Genomic DNA, 20,290 nt, shown 5'->3' on the forward strand with positions numbered 1-20,290 from the left:
GCCGTAGAGAGTATTTTCACTGTCCTAAAAATCATCTGTGCTTTGCAAATGAACCTATCTACAAAACAAAACAGACTCAGAGAGATCAGACTTGTGGTTGCCAAGGGTTGGGGGCAGGCAGGGACAGGTGGAGAGGGATCGACTGGGAGGCTGCAGCTGGTAGATCCAAACTATTACATTTAGAATGGATAAATAAGGTCCTACTGTATAGTACAGGGCTTCTCTTGTAGCTCAGCTGGTAAAGAATCCACTTGCAATGCAGGAGACCCCGGTTCGATTCCTGAGTCAGAAAGATCCCCTGGAGAAGGGATAGGTTACCCACTCCAGTATTCTTGGGCTTTCCTGGTGGCTCAGCTGGTAAAGAAACCTCCTGCAATGTGGAAAACCTGGGTTTGATCACTGGTTTGGGAAGATCCCCTGAGAAGGGAAGGACTACCCACTCCAGTATTCTGGCCTAGAGAATTCCATGGACTGTATATAGTCCCATGGGGTCGTAAAAAGTGTGATACGACTGAGCGACTTTCACTTTCACTGTAAAGTACAGGGAACTATATCCAATCTCCTGGGATAAACTATACTGGAAAAGATTTTAAAAGAATGCATTTATGTGTTGCTGGTGCTGCTCAGTTGCTTCAGTAATGTCTGAATCTATGCAATCCCATGGACTGTAGCTCGCCAGGCTCTTCTGTCCATGGGATTCTCCAGGCAAGAGTACTGGAGTGGGTTTCCATGCCCTCCTCCAGGGGATTTTCCTGACCCAGGGATCAAACCCAGGTCTCCCGCACTGCGGACAGATTGTTTACCATCTCTGAGTCACTTTGCTGTTCAGCAGAGATTGTCACAACACTGTAAATCAACTATCCTTCCATTTTTAAAAAAACAATTAAAAAATCATCTGTGCTTTGCCCATTCATCTCCCTTCTCCTTAACTCCAGACAAACATTGATCCGTTTACCATCTCCATATTTTTACCTTTTTTAGAATATTATCGTAATCATACAGTGGGTAGACTTTTCAGACTGATTTCTTCCCTTTAATAACATGTATTCAAATTTCCCCCATGTTTTTTCATGGTGAGGATAGCTTTTCATTTCCTTTATTTGTTTTAAAGAAATACACTCACTGTGCTAACCGGTAACTCCACCGGGACTTGAACTGGCCAGACTGCCAGCTGCTCCCTGCTCCAAGGTCAGAGCAGAGCATTCTACATGGTGTTCAGTGACCTGGACCAAAGGATGCAGGGAGAGGGCTGGCACCCCAGATGGAGGAGAGTGTCCAGTTCCTTCTAGAGAGACACGTTCTGCCAGTGTTACTGTGTGGATGGAATACAATGAATCAAAGTGGGAAAGGTTCCAGGTACATCCTTGCTCCTCTGCTTCCAGCTCCCTGAATTCAGGTATCACACTTTACACTCTAGATCTCATATCTGTAAAATGGGCGTAGAAACTGCAGTTATTGCACAAGATCATCAGGAAGATTAAATAAGATAATGTATGAAAAACAGACACAGCAAGCACTCCATAACTACTAGCCATTATTACTATCATAATCATTATAAAGCACTTTGAAGCAAATACCTGGGAGCACATCTCCATTTCACAGATAGGACTGAGTAAATTTTTACTGCTTTAACAAATGTTTACCGAATGCCTGTTTTGTGATAGGTACTCTGTGAAGCATGGGGAGGGATGGGTCCAAATGCCCAAATCCATCCTCCTAAGGAACTACTTACACACAACATGGTGCCAAACAGTTGGCTTCAAAGTCTTTCAAAAGGACACAGGAAATACAGCAAGAGGAAAAATATGTATGATAAGAGAAATAAAGCCAAGTAAGAGAATAAAGTGAAGATGGGGGAGGGGAGAGGCAAACTCGCAAAGCCACAAACTTCTCTGTCCCCAGTGAAGCCAGTCACAAACATGACTCTAAGATGTTTCTACAGCCAAGTCCAAGAGGTTTGTGTCTAGAATTTAACGTGAACCAATTGTTCAAGGGAAGCACAAGACATGGAGGACCCAAATGGAGGTTACTGCTGGGGGCTTCATCACAGAGGGTCTCAAAGAAGCTTCAGATTTGATCTGCTCACATGTGAACCTCTGGCTTTTCAAAAACTTTAATTTAGAAATTAATTATACATGCAACAAACACACATGGATATTTATGCTTTTGAACGTTGCAACAAAACAAATGAATTTTTCAATTAGTTGGAGAAAAGCAAGTTCAATTCAGGACCCAGGAAACCATTTGAGCCAAATGTCTCTGAAAAACTAAGGCAAATAAACCTTATGCAGCAAACAGCTGGTGCTGCCCAAGAATAGAAGGATCAACAGTCACTGTGCTCCAAACTGGAGGCAGAGGGTCTCATGTGAAGATTTGGGACCAGGGAGTGACATCGTAATGAAATTTTAAGTATTTACTATATACCAGGCACTCTGTTTAACATTCTATATACATTATCTTATTTGACCTTTACTCTATGGACATGTGGAGAAGGCAATGGCACCCCACTCCAGTGTTCTTGCCTGGAGAATCCCAGGGACAGCGGAGCCTGGTGGACTGCTGTCTATGGGGTTGCACAGAGTTGAACATGACTGAAGCAACAGCAGCAGCAACAGCTACAGACAGGAGTTTGAGTAGGATCCGGGAGTTGGTGATGGACAGGGAAGCCTGGCATACTGTAGTCCATGAGGTCGCAAAGAGTCAGACACGACTGAGCGACTGAACTGAACTGAACTGAACTGAATCTCTGGGATGTGTACTATTATTGTCTCTATGCAACAGGTGAGGAAATTGAGAATGAGAGGGGTTAGTACTTCCCAGACAGTAAGTGGTAGAGATAAGATCTAAAATGAGGTCCAGGGAGTTTTCTGTAGTCTAGTAGATAGGATTGTGAGCTTCCACTAAAAGGGGCAAAGATTTTATTCCTGGTCAGGAGAACTAAGATCCTGCAAACAAATGAATAACCAAACAAGCAAACCTATCTGCTTTGCCAAAATATCTAAAGGGAACATGAGTGTATTGAAGAAATAAAATGAAGTCCATTTTGGCTCCAATGCCAATGTCTTAGGTCAATCCTAAGACACAGATTATCTTGCCAGATGCTAGTATCATGGTCCCTCACTGCTGCCGTCCACTTTGGACTCCAGATCACTTCCGCCATACTTTTAAATGATGTTATTAGCTTTTTGTTGACGGTCAACCTCTCCAACACCATAATGCTTAGTCATTTCTCTACACATAGATTACCCTGCTCATGCCTGAGTCTCTCAGAACCTTGAAGGAGGGTCTCTCGGATCCTCCAACGATGCAGTCCTGCACCTTAACCTCACACACATTCATGCTCCTGGCCATACCCAGGGCCTTGTCATTACCAGTAACTGCGATCCATCCATAATCATAACATCAGGCAAGCTCCTATCTGATCTCCACTTCAATCTTTCCAACCCATTCCTTCTAGTTCCCAGAATCCAGCAATCCTTCAGCTCCACTGGACCCCTAATCCATCATTTCCACCTGTCATCTTTTTACTGTCTCTAATCACCTTCAAGTTCTCCCTTGCTCCTTTAACCAGCTTCAATTCCATTATAACATCCCCTCTTATATCCCCTTGCTCCTCTCCTGTCTCGTTTACCTGGCAAAGCCATGACCCTGGTTGATCCAATTCTACCTATGCTATGCCTGTACCTGTGCAGCTAAACATGGCGGCAGAAGACACAAGAGGATGACAGGTCCCACTTTCAAATCCTCGACACTGCTTGGCAACTGTATTCTCTGTTTCCCTACATTCACTCTTTGACTTATTCCGACAGACCGTCACCTCACAACTTCTCTCCTCCATTCTCTATCTTCCAAGACTTAGTTGTTGATAGGATCTAGTTGATTCCTTTCTTCCCTGACAAAACTAAAATAATCAGAAGAAATTTCCAGAGGCTTTTGCCACCTAAATCAACTGCACCAAGTTGCTCTGCCATTTATAGTCGACCTTATTCTTCTAAAGTCAATCCTCCTGCCTGTGCACGAGGTCTCCTTTCCTGGTCCAAGTCCACATCTGAAGGATTCTCCATGCTTCCCTCCACAGTGTCATCTTGTCTCATCTCTGCTGATCATCCTCACTGGAACACAAGCAAGTACACTGTACCTTTTCTCATTAAAACAAGACTCTTATCTTGATGTTGCTTCCCTGTCAGTGACTGTCCTATTTCTCTCGTCCCCTTGGTAGCAAAGCAAAATATACTCTCTATACTTAAATTTAAATCCTCTCCCCACAGTTCTAAACCCTTCACCTCCCATCAGGCTTCTGCCCTAGCACTTCACTGAGAATGCTTTCATCAAGATCACCAAAGTAGGGACTACACTGGTGGCAAAGTGGTAAAGAATCCACCTCCCGATGCAGGGGACACAGGTTCGATCCCTGGTCCAGGAAGACCCCATGCCTTGGAGCAGCTAAGCCCGTGCACCACAGCTCCTGAGCCTGTGCTCTGGAGCTGAGAGCTGAAATGACTGAAGCCCACGTGCCTAGAGCCACAACAAGAGAAGCCACTGCAACGAGAAGCCCAACCACGGTAACCAGAGTGTAGCCATCACTTGTGGCAACTAGAGAAAGCCCACGTACAGCAACGAAGACCCGGCACAGCCAAAGAAATAAATAAATTTTTTTTAAAAAGATCACCAAAGTGGTGATTCTCTACTGCTCGACACAGCTGTGAAGTCTGAGTCCTCAGCCTACTGGAGCCATCAGCACATTGGACACCCATGGCCATGACTTCCTTCCTGAAACACGTTCTGGACTCACCTTCCAAGGATCTGGATTTCCTGCCCAACTCACCGGTCACTCCTTTTCAGCCTCCTTTTCTGACTCCTCTTCTTGCACCCCCTACATGCTGGGGAGTCCCAGGTCTTCGTCTTCAGCCTTTTCTCTGTCCACTCTCACTATCTTGGTAATCTTATCCTGAGTTGCAGACAAATTCAAATAAAAATACCAGTGACTCCCCAGTGTCTATCTACAGGACTGACCTCCAGCCTAAATGAATCAACCTGCCTATTCCAAGTCTCCACTTGCTTACATCTCAGGCAATTCAGACTCAGCACATCCAAGAATGAACTGACCTTCCCTCCCAATCAGCTCTAACTCCAGCCTTCTCATCTCAGTTGGTGGTAACTGAATCCTTCCAGCTACTCAGAGCAAAAATCCTGGTACTACTCCTGATGCCTCTCTTTCTCTTCTGGGTATATTTCCAAACAGGGAATATTACTGAACCTCAAAATATTTCCAGAATCCAACCACATCTCCCTATCTCCCTTGCAACCATCCTGATCTGCAGCCCATCCTAACTGGGTCAACGCAGTAGTCTCTTTTTTTTTCTTTAAGACTTATTTATGTATTTTTGGCTATGCTGAATCTTTGCTGCTACATGGGCTTCTCTCAAGTTGTGCAGAGCAGGGGCTACTCTCTAGTTGGGGTGCGCAGGCGTCTCACTGCTTCTTACTGCAGTGGCTTCTCTTGTTACAGAATATGGACTCTAGAGCACAGGCTCAACAATTGTGGCACATGGGCTCAGTTGCTCCATGGCATGTGGGATCATCCCTGACCAGGGGTCCAACTCTCATCTCCTGCATTGGCAGATAGACTCTTCACCACTGTGCCACCAGGGAAGCCCTGCAGGAGCCTTTTAATGGACCGCCTGGATCCACTACCGCCCGCGATAGTCTGTTATCATTGTAGCAAAGCAGCGGAAGTCTTTTAACATGAAGTCAGGTCACAATTCACCTCTGCTAAAAATCTCCCAAAGATTTTTTCATGCAAAGATGTGCAAAATAAAGGACCAGAATTGGTATGGACCTAACAGAAGCAGGGAGAAGGCAACAGCAAGCCACGCCAGTACTATTGCCTAGAAAATCCCATGGATGGAGGAGCCTGGTAGGCTGCAGTCCGTGGGGTCGCTAAGGGTCGGACATGACTGAGCAACTTTACTTTCACTTTCACACACTGGAGAAGGAAATGGCAACCCACTCCAGTGTTCTTGCCTGGAGAATCCCAGGGATGGGGGAGCCTGGTGGGCTTCCGTCTATGGGGTCACACAGAGTCGGACACGACTGAAGTGACTTAGCAGCAGCAGCAGCAACAGAAGCAGAAGATATTATGAACAGGTGGCAAGAATACACAGAACTATACAAAAATGATCTTCATGACCCAGATAATCACGATGGTGTGATCCCTCACCGAGAGCCAGACATCCTGGAATGTGTAGTCAAGTGGGTCTTAGGAAGCATCACTACGAACAAAGCTAGCAGAGGTGATGGAATTCCAGTTGAGTTATTTCAAATCCTAAAAGATGATGCTGTGAAAGTGCTACACTTAATATGCCAATAAATTTGGAAAAGTCAGCAGTGGCCACAGGACTTGGAAAGGTCCATTTTCATTCCAATCCCAAAGAAAGGCAATGCCAAAGAATGTTCAAACTACTGCACAACTGCACTCATCTCACACTCTAGCAAAGTAATGCTCAAAATTCTCTAAGCTAGGCTTCAACGGTACATGAACTGTGAACTTCCAGATGTTCAAGCTAGATTTAGAAAAGGTAGAGGAACCAGAGATCAAATTGTCAACATCCAGTGGATCATCGAAAAATCAAAAGAATTTCAGACAAATATCAACTTCTGCTTTACTGACTATGCCAAAGCCTTTCGACTGTGTGGATCACAACAAACTGTGGAAAATTCTTCAAGAGATGGGAATACCAGACCATCTGACCTGCCTCCTGAGAAATCTGTATGCAGGGCAGGAAGCAACAGTTAGAACCAGACATGGAACAACAGACAACAAATAGGGAAAGGGGTACATCAAGGCTGTATATTGTCACCCTGCTTATTTAACTTATGTGCAGAGTACATCATGTGAAATGCTGGGCTGCATGAAACACAAGCTGGAATCAAGATTGCTGGGAGAAATATCAATAACCTCAGATATGCAGATGACACCACCCTTATGGCAAAAACTGAAGATCTAAAGAACCTCTTGATGAAAGTGAAAGAGGAGAGTGAAAAATCTGGCTTAAAACTCAATATTCAGAAAACTAAGATCATGGCATCTGGTCCCATCACTTCATGGCAAATGGAGAGGGAAACAATGGAAACTGACAGACTATTTTGGGGGGCTCCAAAAATCACTGCAGATGGTGACTGCGGCTATGAAATTAAAAGACACTTGCCCCTTGGAAGAAAAGTTATGATTAACCTAGACAGCATGTTAAAAAGTGAGACATTACTTTGCCGACAAAGGTCTGTCAAATCAAAGTGATGCTTTTTCCAGTAGTCATGTATAGATGTGAAAGCTGGACTATAAAGAAAGCAGAGCGCCGAAGAATTGATGCTTTTCAACTGTGGCGTTGGAGAAGACTCTTGAGAGTCCCTTGGACTGCAAGGCTGACCCTGAATATTCATTGGAAGGGCTGAAGCTCCAATACTTTGGCCACCTGCTGCAAAGAGCCAACTCATTAGAAAAGACCCTGATGCTGGAAAAGATTGAAGGCAGGAGAAGGGGACGACAGAGGATGAGATGGTTGGATGGCATCACCGACTCGATGCACATGAGTTTGAGTAAGCTCCAGAAGTTGGTGATGGACAGGGAAGCCTGGCGTGCTGCAGTCCATGGGGTTGCAAAGAGTCAGACACTGTTGAGCAACTGAACTGAACTTAAAAATCTCCCAAAGGCGCCACAATATTCTCAGAGTCAACCCAAAGTCCAGTCATGCACACGCAGCTACAGAGACTAGAGAATCCACCCCTTATGCATCTAGACCCCATCTCCATCTCTTCTCCCCCGCCTCACCCTCACCAGCCACACTCGCCTCCTCACTGTTCCGTGGCCGGACCAGCCTCAGATCTTCCCACTTACTGTTCCCTCTGACTGCAACGATCTTCCCCTAAATAGCCATGATGTTTACTCCCTCAACTCCTTTAAGTCTCTGCTCAGATGCTACCTGCTCAATGAGGTGTTTCTCATCGACCACATTCTGCTCCTGCGTCCTTGAGCACCCTACACCGCTTCATTTTTCCTGAGAACTCAGCACCTTCCAGTGTATTACAGAGTATACTTATTATATTTATTGGTACTGTCTGTGTCCTCTCCTCTATAGTGACAGATTTTACTGTCTGTTGTAAAATATAACCATCCATGGCACTCACTACATGCTTAATATACAAGATTGATTGTATGAAAAACATACACACACAGAACAGCCTTGTCTAATGTTCCAAAGCTCTATTATTCTGGGAACTTAATTATACTCAAGTGCAATGACACGCAGGCACAAAGAACGGCATTCATCAGGATACTGAGAACCTGAGTAAGGATGTAAGGCCAATTTCAATTATTGATACTTTTCAGATTTCTCGTGTGCTGGATTACGTTAAAATTTTTTTCTCCTTGTTTACAGAATTGGTAGTCATTATTAAATGCTCATTGTAAGCAGATACACTATAAGTAGAGATACTCCAATACTGTCATAACTTCTAGCATTTTTGTAGGTAAACAACTAACCAGAGTGAGGTCAGAAACCTGAGTGTACACACACACGCACATCACAATCCAAACCACAGTGGCAGCCTCGATAGAATCACTGACTCTGGCAGCCAAAGCATGCAACCCTGCAGCATGAAAAAGCAAGGGGTTCCCTGGGGAGGGTGAGTGAGTGAAGTTTAAACAGCAGAGAGAGAAACCAGCCTGCCTCCTCTTGTGCAGCCATAAATGGCACAAAGATAGCATCTCCTTATAATGATTTTAGAAGCCAAGTCTCTGGCTCAATCCTGTTACCACTTGCATAATGCAGTACTGGAACACTTCTTCCCAAGGACTAATTCATAGCCTCCAGTTCCTACACATGGACCCTATCAGGACACTTAACTCTGCTCTAATGCCAGTTCCCATCGCTGGCTATCTCCATCCAGCAGTGGCTGTTACCCTCGGACAGGGGCTCTCCTGATGGACTAAAATTAAAACATGACCCCAGTGCTTGTGCAGGTGTAACCGGTCTTGCCCAAGGATCTGTAAAAGTGGCCAAATGGTATGACAAACAGATAGAGCTGTCCCTGCAAGATGTCAGCAAAGATGGGTTGCTATAAAAACATGCAATATTTACTTAGATCTTGAATTGCAGAAACTGCATATCCATGCATTTAGTAAGACAGGTAATATCAAGACAGGATCAGCCAACTAACACGTGATACTGGAATTGCAACTCAGTGTTATGGAATCGGCTCTCTGCTTTGCTCCCAGGGAGGCATTTAAGCACATCTTTCAGTTCAGCTTCCCTGGTGGCTTGGACGGTAAAGCATCTGCCTACAATGTGGGAGACCTGGCTTTGATCCCTGGGTCGGGAAGAACCCCTGGAGAAGGAAATGGCAACCCATTCCAGTACTCTTGCCTGGACAATTCCATGGACTGAGGAGCCTCGTAGGCTACAGTCCATGGGGTCACAAAGAGTTGGACATGACTGAATGATAGACAGAGTACCTGATGAACTATGGACAGAGGTTTGTGACATTGTACAGCAGACAGGGATCAAGACCATCCCCATGGAAAAGAAATGCAAAAAAGCAAAATGGCTGTCTGGGGAGGCCTTACAAAGAGCTATGAAAAGAAGAGAAGTGAAATGTAAAGGAGAAAAGGAAAGATATAAGCATCTGAATGCAGAGTTCCAAAGAATAGCAAGGAGAGATAAGAAAGCCTTCCTCAGCAATCAATGCTAAGAAACACAGGAAAACAACAGAATGGGAAAGACTAGAGATCTCTTCAAGAAAATTAGAAATACTAAGGGAAGGAAATCCAACCAGTCCATTCTAAAGGAGATCAATCCTGGGTGTTCATTGGAAGGACTTACGCTAATGCTGAAACTCCAATACTTTGGCCACCTCATGCGACGAGTTGTCTTACTGGAAAAGAGTCTGATGCTAGGAGGGATTGGGGATAGGAAGAGACAGGGACGACAGAGAATGAGATGGCTGGATGGCATCACCGACTCGATGGACATGAGTTTGAGTGAACTCCAGGAGTTGGTGATGGACAGGGAGGCCTGGCGTGCTGTGATTCACAGGGTCGCAAAGAGTCGGACACAAATAAGCGACTGAACTGAACTGAACTGAAGGGAACATTTCATGCAAAGATGGGCTCGATAAAGGACAGAAATGGTATGGACCTAACAGAGCAGAAGATGTTAAGAAGAGGTGACAAGAATACATAGGGGAACTGAACAAAAAGATCTTTACGACCCAGATAATCATGATGGTGTGATCACTCACCTAGAGCCAGACATCTTGGAATGTGAAGTCAAGTGGGCCTTAGAAAGTATCACTACGAACAAAGCTAGTGGAGGTGATGGAATTCCAATTGAGCTATTTCAAATCCTGAAAGATGATGCTGTGAAAGTGCTGCACTCAATATGCCAATAAATTTGGAAAACTTAGCAGTGGCCACAGGACTGGAAAAGGTCAGTTTTCATCCCAATCCCAAAGAAAGGCAATGCCAAAGAATGCTCAAACTACCGCACAATTGCACTCATCTCACATGCTAGTAAAGTCATGCTCAAAATTCTCGAAGCCAGGCTTCAGCAGTACATGAACCGTGAACTTCCAGATGTTCAAGCTGGTTTTAGAAAAGGCAGAGGAAACAGAGATCAAATTGCCAACATCCGCTGGATCATGGAAAAAGCAAGAGAGTTCCAGAAAAACATCTATTTCTGCTTCATTGACTATGCCAAAGCCTTTGACTGTGTGGATCACAATAAACTGTGGAAAATTCTGAAAGAGGTGGGAATACCAGACCACCTGACCTGCCTCTTGAGAAACCTGTATGCAGGTCAGGAAGCAACAGTTAGAACTGGACATGGAACAGACTGGTTCCAAATAGGAAAAGGAGTATGTCAAGTCTGTATATTGTCACCCTGCTTATTTAACTTATATGCAGAGTACATCATGAGAAAAGCTGGGCTGGAAGAAGCACAAGCTGGAATCAAGATTGCCAGGAGAAATATCAATAACCTCAGATATGCAGATGACACCACCCTTATGGCAGAAAGTGAAGAGGAACTAAAGAGCCTTTTGGTGAAAGTGAAAGAGGAGAGTGAAAAAGTTGGCTTAAAGCTCAACATTCAGAAAACTAAGATCATGGCATCTGGTCCCATTACTTCATGGCAAATAGACGGGAAACAGTCAGACTTTATTTTATTTTTATGTTTTTTTTGGGCTCCAGAATCACTGCAGATGGTGACTGCAGCCATGAAAATAAAAGCCTCTTACTCTTTGGAAGGAAAGTTATGACCAACCTAGATAGCATACTAAAAAGCAGAGACATTACTTTGCCTGCAAAGGTCTGTCTAGTCAAGGCTATGGTTTTTCCAGTGGTCATGTATGGATGTGAGAGTCGGACTGTGAAGAAAGCTGAGTGCCCGAAGAATTGATACTTTTGAACTGTGGTGCTGGAGAAGACTCTGGAGAGTCCCTTGGACTGCAAGGAGATCCAACCAGTCCGTCCTAAAAGAGACCAGTCCTGGGTGTTCATTGGACTGATGCTAAAGCTGAAACTCCTCATGCAAAGAGTTGACTCATTTGAAAAGACCCTGATGCTGGGAGGGATTTGGGGCAGGAAGAGAGGGGGACGACAGAGAATGAGATGGCTGGATGGCATCACCGACTCAATGGACATGAGTTTGAGTGAACTCTGGGAGTTGGTGATGGACAGGGAGGCCTGGCGTGCTGCAATTAATGGGGTCGCAAAGAGTTGGACACGACTGAGCGACTGAACTGAACTGAACTACTTCACTTTCACTTTCCAGTTCAAAGGGCACTGATCTACTTAGAAATGTGACACATTTTAAAAGTTCTATGGCTGTTAGATACATCATATGATTTATATTGTGATACACCAGAATCTGATCTTGCACATAAATTAAAATAATAAGCCTCACTGCCTTGATGTTGAGAGTTGTGTGTAAGGCTGGGATATACTTCAGGGGTCACCACATAGTACAGAAGTGTCCCCCAAAACCCCCTCATCCCAGTGTGTGTGACTTCTGTAAAATACAATGGGCCAGCACACACTGTACACAATCTCAGTCCAAATGTCAAAATGCATATTGCTTAGACATTCACAAGCCATCAGTAAAAAAGCTGCTTGAGGGAATTCCCTGGTGGTCCAGTGGCTAAGACTCTGTGCTCCTGATACAGAGGGGCTGGGTTCGATCCTTGGTCAGAGAACTAGATCCCACGTGCCACAACTAAGACTGTGCAGCCATATAAATAAAAATAAATATATATATATATATATTTTAAAAAAAGCTACTTGAAGCAAGATTTTAAGAAATATTGAATATCAGAACAGACTTGTGACAACTTCTTTGTCCTCAATGATTATTTAACCTCAGATGACAAATACACCCTGGTGTGATGGTTTTGAGTCTTCATCCTTCTGACATTTCTGCGCTTGAAACGGATTATTTTAAAAAGTCTGCAGAAGGCTTTAAGTTGTAGCCTACGGTAATCAGAACAAGCCTCATTTTTGCTTCCCTTCCTGGGGTAATGAGTTTTTAGAAAACAGCAAAGCCCCAAATGCTGGCTTTTATGGCCCCACAACCCACAGCCCTTGCATGCAACAGACACCCTGGGTAGAATGGCCAGAGCACCGTGGAGGGGGAGGGTCCAGATGTGATCGCAGGCACGACTGTCAAGGGCATAGTTTTAATACAACTGCCCCTCCCCTCGGCCCTGGGGATCAGGAGTATAGCACAGAGGAAACCTGGTTCTGGTGAACTTTCACCCGGAAGGAAGCACAAACACTAGCAGAGAATACTTTTTTAAAAAAAAGCTATTCTGGAGGAAACAAAAGTGGAAACTGGGAACTCAAACCCTCCCCATATTTGGAACCAGTTGCTGCTAAGTCACTTCAGTCGTGTCCGACTCTGTGAGACCCCATAGACGGCAGCCCACCAGGCTCCCCCGTCCCCGGGATTCTCCAGGCAAGAACACTGGAGTGGGTTGCCATTTCCTTCTCCAATGCATGAAAGTGAAAAGTGAAAGTGAAGTCGCTCAGTCATGTCCGACTCGTAGTGACCCCACGGACTGCAGCCTACCAGGCTCCTCCATCCATGGGATTTTCTAGGCAAGAGTACTGGAGTGGCTTGCCATTGGAACCCAGTGGTGGCAGGCAAAGTTTGGCACCTGGGAAACGTGAGAACAGATCCAAGCTGTATCACCCAGGCGAGTCACTTTTGTCTCCCGATCTCAGCTTCCTCAACCATCATAGAAAAGGCATGAGGATTTGATGAACAATATAAAATGTTCAGCACAGCTTTGCTCCATAACAAGGGGTCTACAAGTAATTACTACTCACAACAACATGCTCTGATTGTGGCTTTTGTAGAATTTTCAGGACACATCTCTCTGAATTCTGCCGAACTGGATCTAATTAATGTTGACAGCATGTAAGCCTGTTTTCTATTAGTCTTCGGCAATTCCCATTTATGACATCAAATGTCATCAATTCCATCTTATAACCTAAGTAAAAATCCTGATTAACTATTTATTAGCTAGAAAAAGCACACGGCATGTGAATAGGGATGAAATATTAAAAACTTCCATCCCAGGAATTCCTTTCCAATGTGTTTGCAATGTGTGGGCAGAGTGGAAAAATTGATGCTTGCTTTGTTTTGAAGATTTTAAGTGCTGTCTATAAATATGTTATGCAAACAAAATCTATTTAAAGAAAAACAAATGATAAGATTGTGTGTATGTGTACGTGTGAGAATCCATTTTAAATACACGCAACATCCAATCCAAAATTTCATTCTTCTATGGTCATTGACTGTGGAACAAAATTGGAAATCCTCCATAGCAATGTTATTTTGAGCCTATGTCTTTCATAATAAATGTACTCAGAAATACATACAAATGGTTTTTGATCTTGAACATGGGTGAATCAAGAATATTCCTTAAAAAGAAGTAGATCCTATACAATCAAATACCATACTATTTGGCAGCATCTGCGGATGCTGATTGCCACCATGAAATTAAAAGACGCTTACTCCTTGGAAGGAAAGTTATGACCAACCTTGACAGTATTAAAAAGCAGAGACATTACTTTGCCAACAAAGGTCTGTCTAGTCAAGGCTATGGTTTTTCCCGTGGTCATGTATGGCTGTGAGAGTTGGACTGTGAAGAAAGCTGATTGCCGAAGAATTTATGCTTTTGAACTGTGGTGCTGGAGAAGACTCTTGAGAGTCTCTTGTACCGCAAGGAGATCCAACCAGTCCATTCTAGAGGAGATCAGTCCTGGGTGTTCATTGGAAGGACTGATGCTAAAGATAAAACTGCAATACTTTGGCCACCTCATGAGACGAGTTGACTCACTGGAAAAGACTCTGATGCTGGGAAAGGTTGGGGGTGGGAGGAGAAGGGGACGACAGAGAATGAGATGGCTGGATGGCATCACCGACTCTGTGGACATGGGTTTGCGTGAACTCCGGGAGCTGGTGATGGACAGGGAGGCCTGGCGTGCTGTGATTCATGGGGTCGCGGAGAGTCGGACACGACTGAGCGACTGAACTGAACTGAGTCTGCTAGGAAAAGCTGACCAACTTTGAAATCCTTTATAATCCTTCCCTCTCAGGACAGGTACAGACATGCCCTATGGTATTAATTTTACATGCTAGACTCTAAGATAAAAGAAGATGAACACTGAGGAGAAAAAGTATTAACTGACATTGCCAGAGGGTAATTATGATTTTTTAGAGGGAGCAGTTAAAAGCTGTCTGATTACAAACCACTGTGGATGAATATTCTTTGAAAAAAATTTTAAATTATGTTTGGGTTAATATATCTGAGTTGAAGTTACATTTTACTCTTTATTGAAGTTGTTCTGCTACAGTACTTTATAAGGGAAAAACTCAAAAGATACTTTCATTGGAGAAAAAGTAAAATTTCAGTATGAGCTATTATCCCTTCTTTAAAAAATGAGAATAACAAAAAAATCCCATTTTTATAAAATTAGTTTTATTCCATCAACAAGGATACCTCTAAAACTGCTGGCAATTTATCCAACACTTCAGTATATTATTATTGCCTGTATATTAATATCATTAATATTAATTAATATAATATTATTATATAATTAATATATTAATTTTTTTAAGTTTAAGACTTAAGTATAAGGAAACTGTGAAATTATTTGTTTACCTCTTAATAAGCAATCTAGAAAGATATCAGAACACAAGGAGTATGATTTGTTTACTAAATCTTTAAACAAGCGAAATTACACATAAATTTCATAATGTGGCTTATAATTTTTTACAGGGAAACAAAGAGAGGTCAAAATTAGCATTTGAATGTTGACTTTGAATCGACATTCAAAGTTTTAAATAACTTTGACAAAGTTATTTAATGTAATATTCTATTTTTAAAATATAAACCTATCAGAATTATATACTCTATTTAAATTAATCTCTTGTCTATGCCTGAGAATTTTAAATTCTCTCTAGTTTTGGTGATGGTGATATCGAGTTTCAAGTAAGTATTCTCTAAAGCTGTGTGTTATTTAAGAAAATGCACTGTATTCAAGTGTCAGTACATTTTTGTTTCTGTAGCACACATTTGCTAAGTCTACACAACTGCTCAAAGCATTTATGTTTGTATATTTTGGTATACTTCTATGAACAAAAAGGCAGAGGAAGACCAGGATAAAGTACAATACTTAGTGTTGGTGTAGCATTATAATTTATGAGGGAACAGTCAAATCATGAAACTCAACTACCCTCAAGAAGACCCTCCAGGCGCAGGCATGTTATGTACTTTTTTTTAACCGAGCAATTTCTTTTTGTTGTCGTTGTTGCTCAGCAACATACCATATTTTTCTTCTTTTTACCTTTTGAACTCCTTCATCCATTTCTCCAGCCCCTCACCCCTCCAACCTTAGCAATCACCAATTTGTGAGCTAGATCCGCATATATCTGAGTTGAGGTTACATTTACTCTATTTAAAATGAGTATTTTATGTCCTTTTGTTTACTATGAAATCAGTCTATTTTTTTTTAAATTTATTCAAGTATAGTTGATTCACAATGTTGTGTTATTTTCTGCTGTACTGCAAAGTGATTCAGTTATACACATACATATACACGTATGTGCGTGTATACACACACACACATCTTCTTTCACACCTCTTTTTCATACTCTTTTCCATTATGGCTTATCATGCGATATTGGCTATAGTTCCCTTGCCGTATGGTAGGACCTTGTGAAAACAGCCTATTTTTGAGCTGAGATGTATAGGAACACACTAAAGCCTGACATTGGTGAGGATTTCCACAGTCATGACCACAGAGTGCTTTCACGTGCATGTTCTTACTCAGCCTGTGGCAATCTAGTGAGCAGCCAGGACGGGACAGATGTGCAAGCTGATCTTGCAGACAGAGGATTGTGGATCCGAGAGGCTCCCCAATTCCCCCAAATAACATGGCTCCAGAGAAACGGGGCAGGGATGCTCTTCTACTGCAAACTGCTAGACAAATGTGTTACTTATTAGTCAACAAATGTAAATCTTTAAGAAAGTTGAGATAGAAAGAAACATGCCTTTAATACTTCCACGGTTGCATAAAGCATCTCAGGTGGCAGAAGGTGGGACACAGATGGACATATCCCGAGGGAAGGTCCTGAGGAGTAAGGCTGAGTGGGGCTTTACTCCGTTCCAGGCAGAAGGAGCATCTTACTTTTAAATCTTCAAAGTATTGACACTTCCCCAGACAGCCTTTAAATGCAAGAACCTCTCAGTGCCTACGACCATGTCCTCAGTTGCCTTCTTTTAAAGCGGACTGACAAAGTTTTGTCTTTGTCCAGCAATCGTGGTTCATTCTTACCCCTGAAGATGTGGAGGTACGGCTGCAATACATCTGAAGCAGATGAAAACTGAGGACTGAGGTGACTCCGACCTTCAGTTACTGTGTACATGCCAAGTCACTTCAGTCGTGTCCAGCCCTGTGACCCCATGGACTGTAGCCCACCAGGCTCCCCTGTCCATGGAATTCCCCAGGCAAGAATACTGGAGTGTGTTGCCATTTCCTTCTTCAGGAGATCTTCCTGACCCAAGGATCAAACCAGAGTCCCTTATGTCATCTGCACTGGCAGGTGGGTTTTACCAGAAGATCCATCTGGGAAGACCTGTTACTGCAGAACCCTCTAAAAACCCCAGAACACAAAACACTAAATAGCACAATCACTTCTCCCTAAGTACTGACACCATTTTCCCTACACTTTTAAGATAAAAGATAACCAAAGACAGTACGATACAAATCTGGAAATACATTTTAAAACCTTGCTTGTGTACGTTAAAACTACCTCCAGGTCACAAGCATGGTAATTTATGTTATATTTTAGTAGAAAAAGTTACTTTCCGCTACACAGCAGCTCTGCTGCCCATGGAGCACTTGCTCCCATGAATATACAGGCTGATGAACTTAAACTGGAGCAGACGACGCAGGTTCCCTGGGCTACTGTGCAGTCAGCATGTTCTTATGTAACTGATACATCTGTGGTATGTTTAGTCATGTGCTTCCTTACATAGATAACCTTTCCCTTCTTTCTGAGATGCTCTGAAACTGAGCATTCAGCCTGTAACAACTAAAACGTGCCAAGCACTTGACTACGGATTTCTCATAACACCTCTTTGAAGAATCCTTTTCTCCATCTTCTAGATGAGAGTGATGGAAAATACATTTCTATTACTTCCAAGAGATGACTTTACAATGTGTGCTAATCTCAAACCTCTTTGGGATTATATTAAAATGCAACCCAAATGTCAGCAGCTCCTGCTGCCTTCCAGTTCCTGTGTCCCCTAATCAGACTTTGTCATAGCCCACTGCCAGCCTGGACACAGAACTCAGCCCATCTTTGAATTTATCAAAGAGAATTCAGCCACAGAAAAGCATCAGTGAGCACTGAGAACCAGCTGAGGTTTTATTAAGAACCACAGAGGAGGGAGTTCAGCTCCGGATCCACTCAGCAACAATAAAGAAGCAAATCCTCCTGAGACAGCTCTGTTCTTGTGTCAAAGTCCTTCCTCGTCCCATCCATCACCAGCAGTCCTAGGTTTTCACCAGCTCCTCCTGCTCACAGGCTTCCAGGCTCCAGGTTCCTCTCTCATGAATTGCTCCCATTTCTCCCTCCCTCGGTAGTACAGAGCAATTTTCTCTATCTTACAACCACTTCTCCACTCACTTCTTCCTAATGCACCTCCAAGATCAGTGAAACTGGGGTCCCTCTAGGTACAGAACCCATTGCACTTAGAGACCAGCAAGGGGTTTAATTAATTCCTATAAAAACTTCTGGTATGGAATGTTAGGTCTACACTGGTAATTCTGACATGTAGAGTCGAGCACTGTATCTATAATAACACAAAGACTTGTCTACAAACCTACCATTTCCTGCCAACGTTTTCAAACAGATCTTCACAACGTTCAACATGATCTGGAAGGGCCGTGACCATTTATGTGTTGACTTCATTTCCGGGTTTCCCTCTACCAGATAATAAGCTCTGTGAGTGCATGGTCCTTGTCCGTTTTGCTCACTCCTGTATTCCTGATTCGCAGAAAGGGCCTTTCACCTGGTAGACGCTCAGTAGATATTTTTTGGATGAATGACTGAACAAATATATGAATGAATAGTGGCCAGAGAAGGTAACATTCAGTTTTGAAGCTCTGAGCCATCAACAGCATGCATCCCAGAGTTTGACCTGCAACCAACAGTGCAAAATTGAGTGATAAGTGATCTCCCTAACACTCCTGATGAAATTCCATTCTTCCCTGTGTAAAGTTCTAGAAAGAGTTTTCATAACCTGAATGTGGAGGGAGACAGAAGTAAAGAGACTGCTCTCTCTCTGTGAGGATGAGAAAATGTACTTTGATTCATTTCAAATTATTTACTGAGTGACTGAAATGTGCCAGAAACTGGAGTAGGCAAGGAGTTGCAACACGGTCTCTGTCCCCATGTTCATATATCCATGCTTTTTCCAGACACTAGTCCCTTGACTTTGAAGACCTTGGTTGTGCCAGGCAAACTCACCCTCCTCTCAGGCTCTGCTCACCTGCACCTCCCCTGACAACTGGCTGTCTACCATTGGTGCTTCCCAAGCATACTAGGATCACCCATATCTACTACTCCCAAGACATAATCCAACCAATCTGTTATTATTTGAGTACATACATCTGCTGCTGCTGCTGCTGCTAAGTCGCTTCAGTTGTGTCCGACTCTGTGAGACCCCATAGACGGCAGCCCACCAGGCTTCCCCATCCTTGGGATTCTCCAGGCAAGAACCCTGGAGTGGGTTGCCATTTCCTTCTCCAATGCATGAAAGTGGAAAGTGAAAGTGAAGTCGTTCAGTCATGTCTGACTCTTAGTGACCCCATGGACTGCAGCCCACCAGGCTCCTCCGTCCATGGGATTTTCCAGGCAAGAGTACTGGAGTGGGCTGCCATTGCCTTCTCCAGTACATACATCTGCTACTGCTGCTAAGTCACTTTAGTCGTGTCCGACTCTGTGTGACCCCACAGACGGCAGCCTACCAGGCTCCCCCGTCCCTGGGATTCTCCAGGCACAAACACTGGAGTGGGTTGCCATTTCCTTCTCCAGTACATACATCTACACCCCACCAAAACACAACAAGCCCTATGAGTCAAAGCCTACATATATGACCTCATGGAATCTTACCAAAGATCTCTGCTGAATGAATTAGAAATTTGCAGAAGACAGGTATGCTGCTCTTGGCTTCTGAGAACTACCCACAAGCCTGGTGCAAAGTACATCTTTGAGTTGCAATTAATTCTAAGGCTGAAAACACTAACGAATGGCGGTACACACAATAGACTTCTCAGCATAACCTGCCAAAACCTACCACCTTTCTTCAGATTTGAAAAGTCTTAGATATAAATTCCTATTGATTCTTTAGAACCATTCAAGAGAAAAAAAAAAAACTTTTTTCCATTGCAGCATTTCATTCTCAAAAAGCGGCTTGGCTTGAAAGTCTCCCATTTTCATGTCAAATGTCTGTTAAGACAATCAGGGTTTTGTGCCAGCCATTGGCTGGGAACAATGGATCTGTGTTTACTTTAGTTGAGATTAGAGAATTTGTCAGCAGTCACCTTATCAAAGACATCACTTTTGGGTCTCACTGCCAGTAAATAATGGCTGGGTTTAAAGATTAGTAAGAATGTCTTGAAGTGACTTGTTAGAGGCAGTAGGCCATGGTTCTCATCACT

At 43.3% G+C, this 20,290-nt stretch overlaps 1 protein-coding gene across 3 annotated transcripts in view; it reads right to left on the reverse strand.

Annotated features, from left to right (window-relative positions):
• Positions 1-20,290, reverse strand: part of CAMK1D (calcium/calmodulin dependent protein kinase ID) — a 408,921-nt gene that overhangs the window by 88,310 nt on the left and 300,321 nt on the right. The gene's annotated exons all lie outside the window — the stretch shown is intronic.

This window comes from Moschus berezovskii, chromosome 15, assembly GCF_049115385.1.
Source record: "Moschus berezovskii isolate FMDL1 chromosome 15, NW_MosBer_1.0, whole genome shotgun sequence".
In the NCBI taxonomy this organism is placed as follows: domain Eukaryota; kingdom Metazoa; phylum Chordata; class Mammalia; order Artiodactyla; family Moschidae; genus Moschus; species Moschus berezovskii.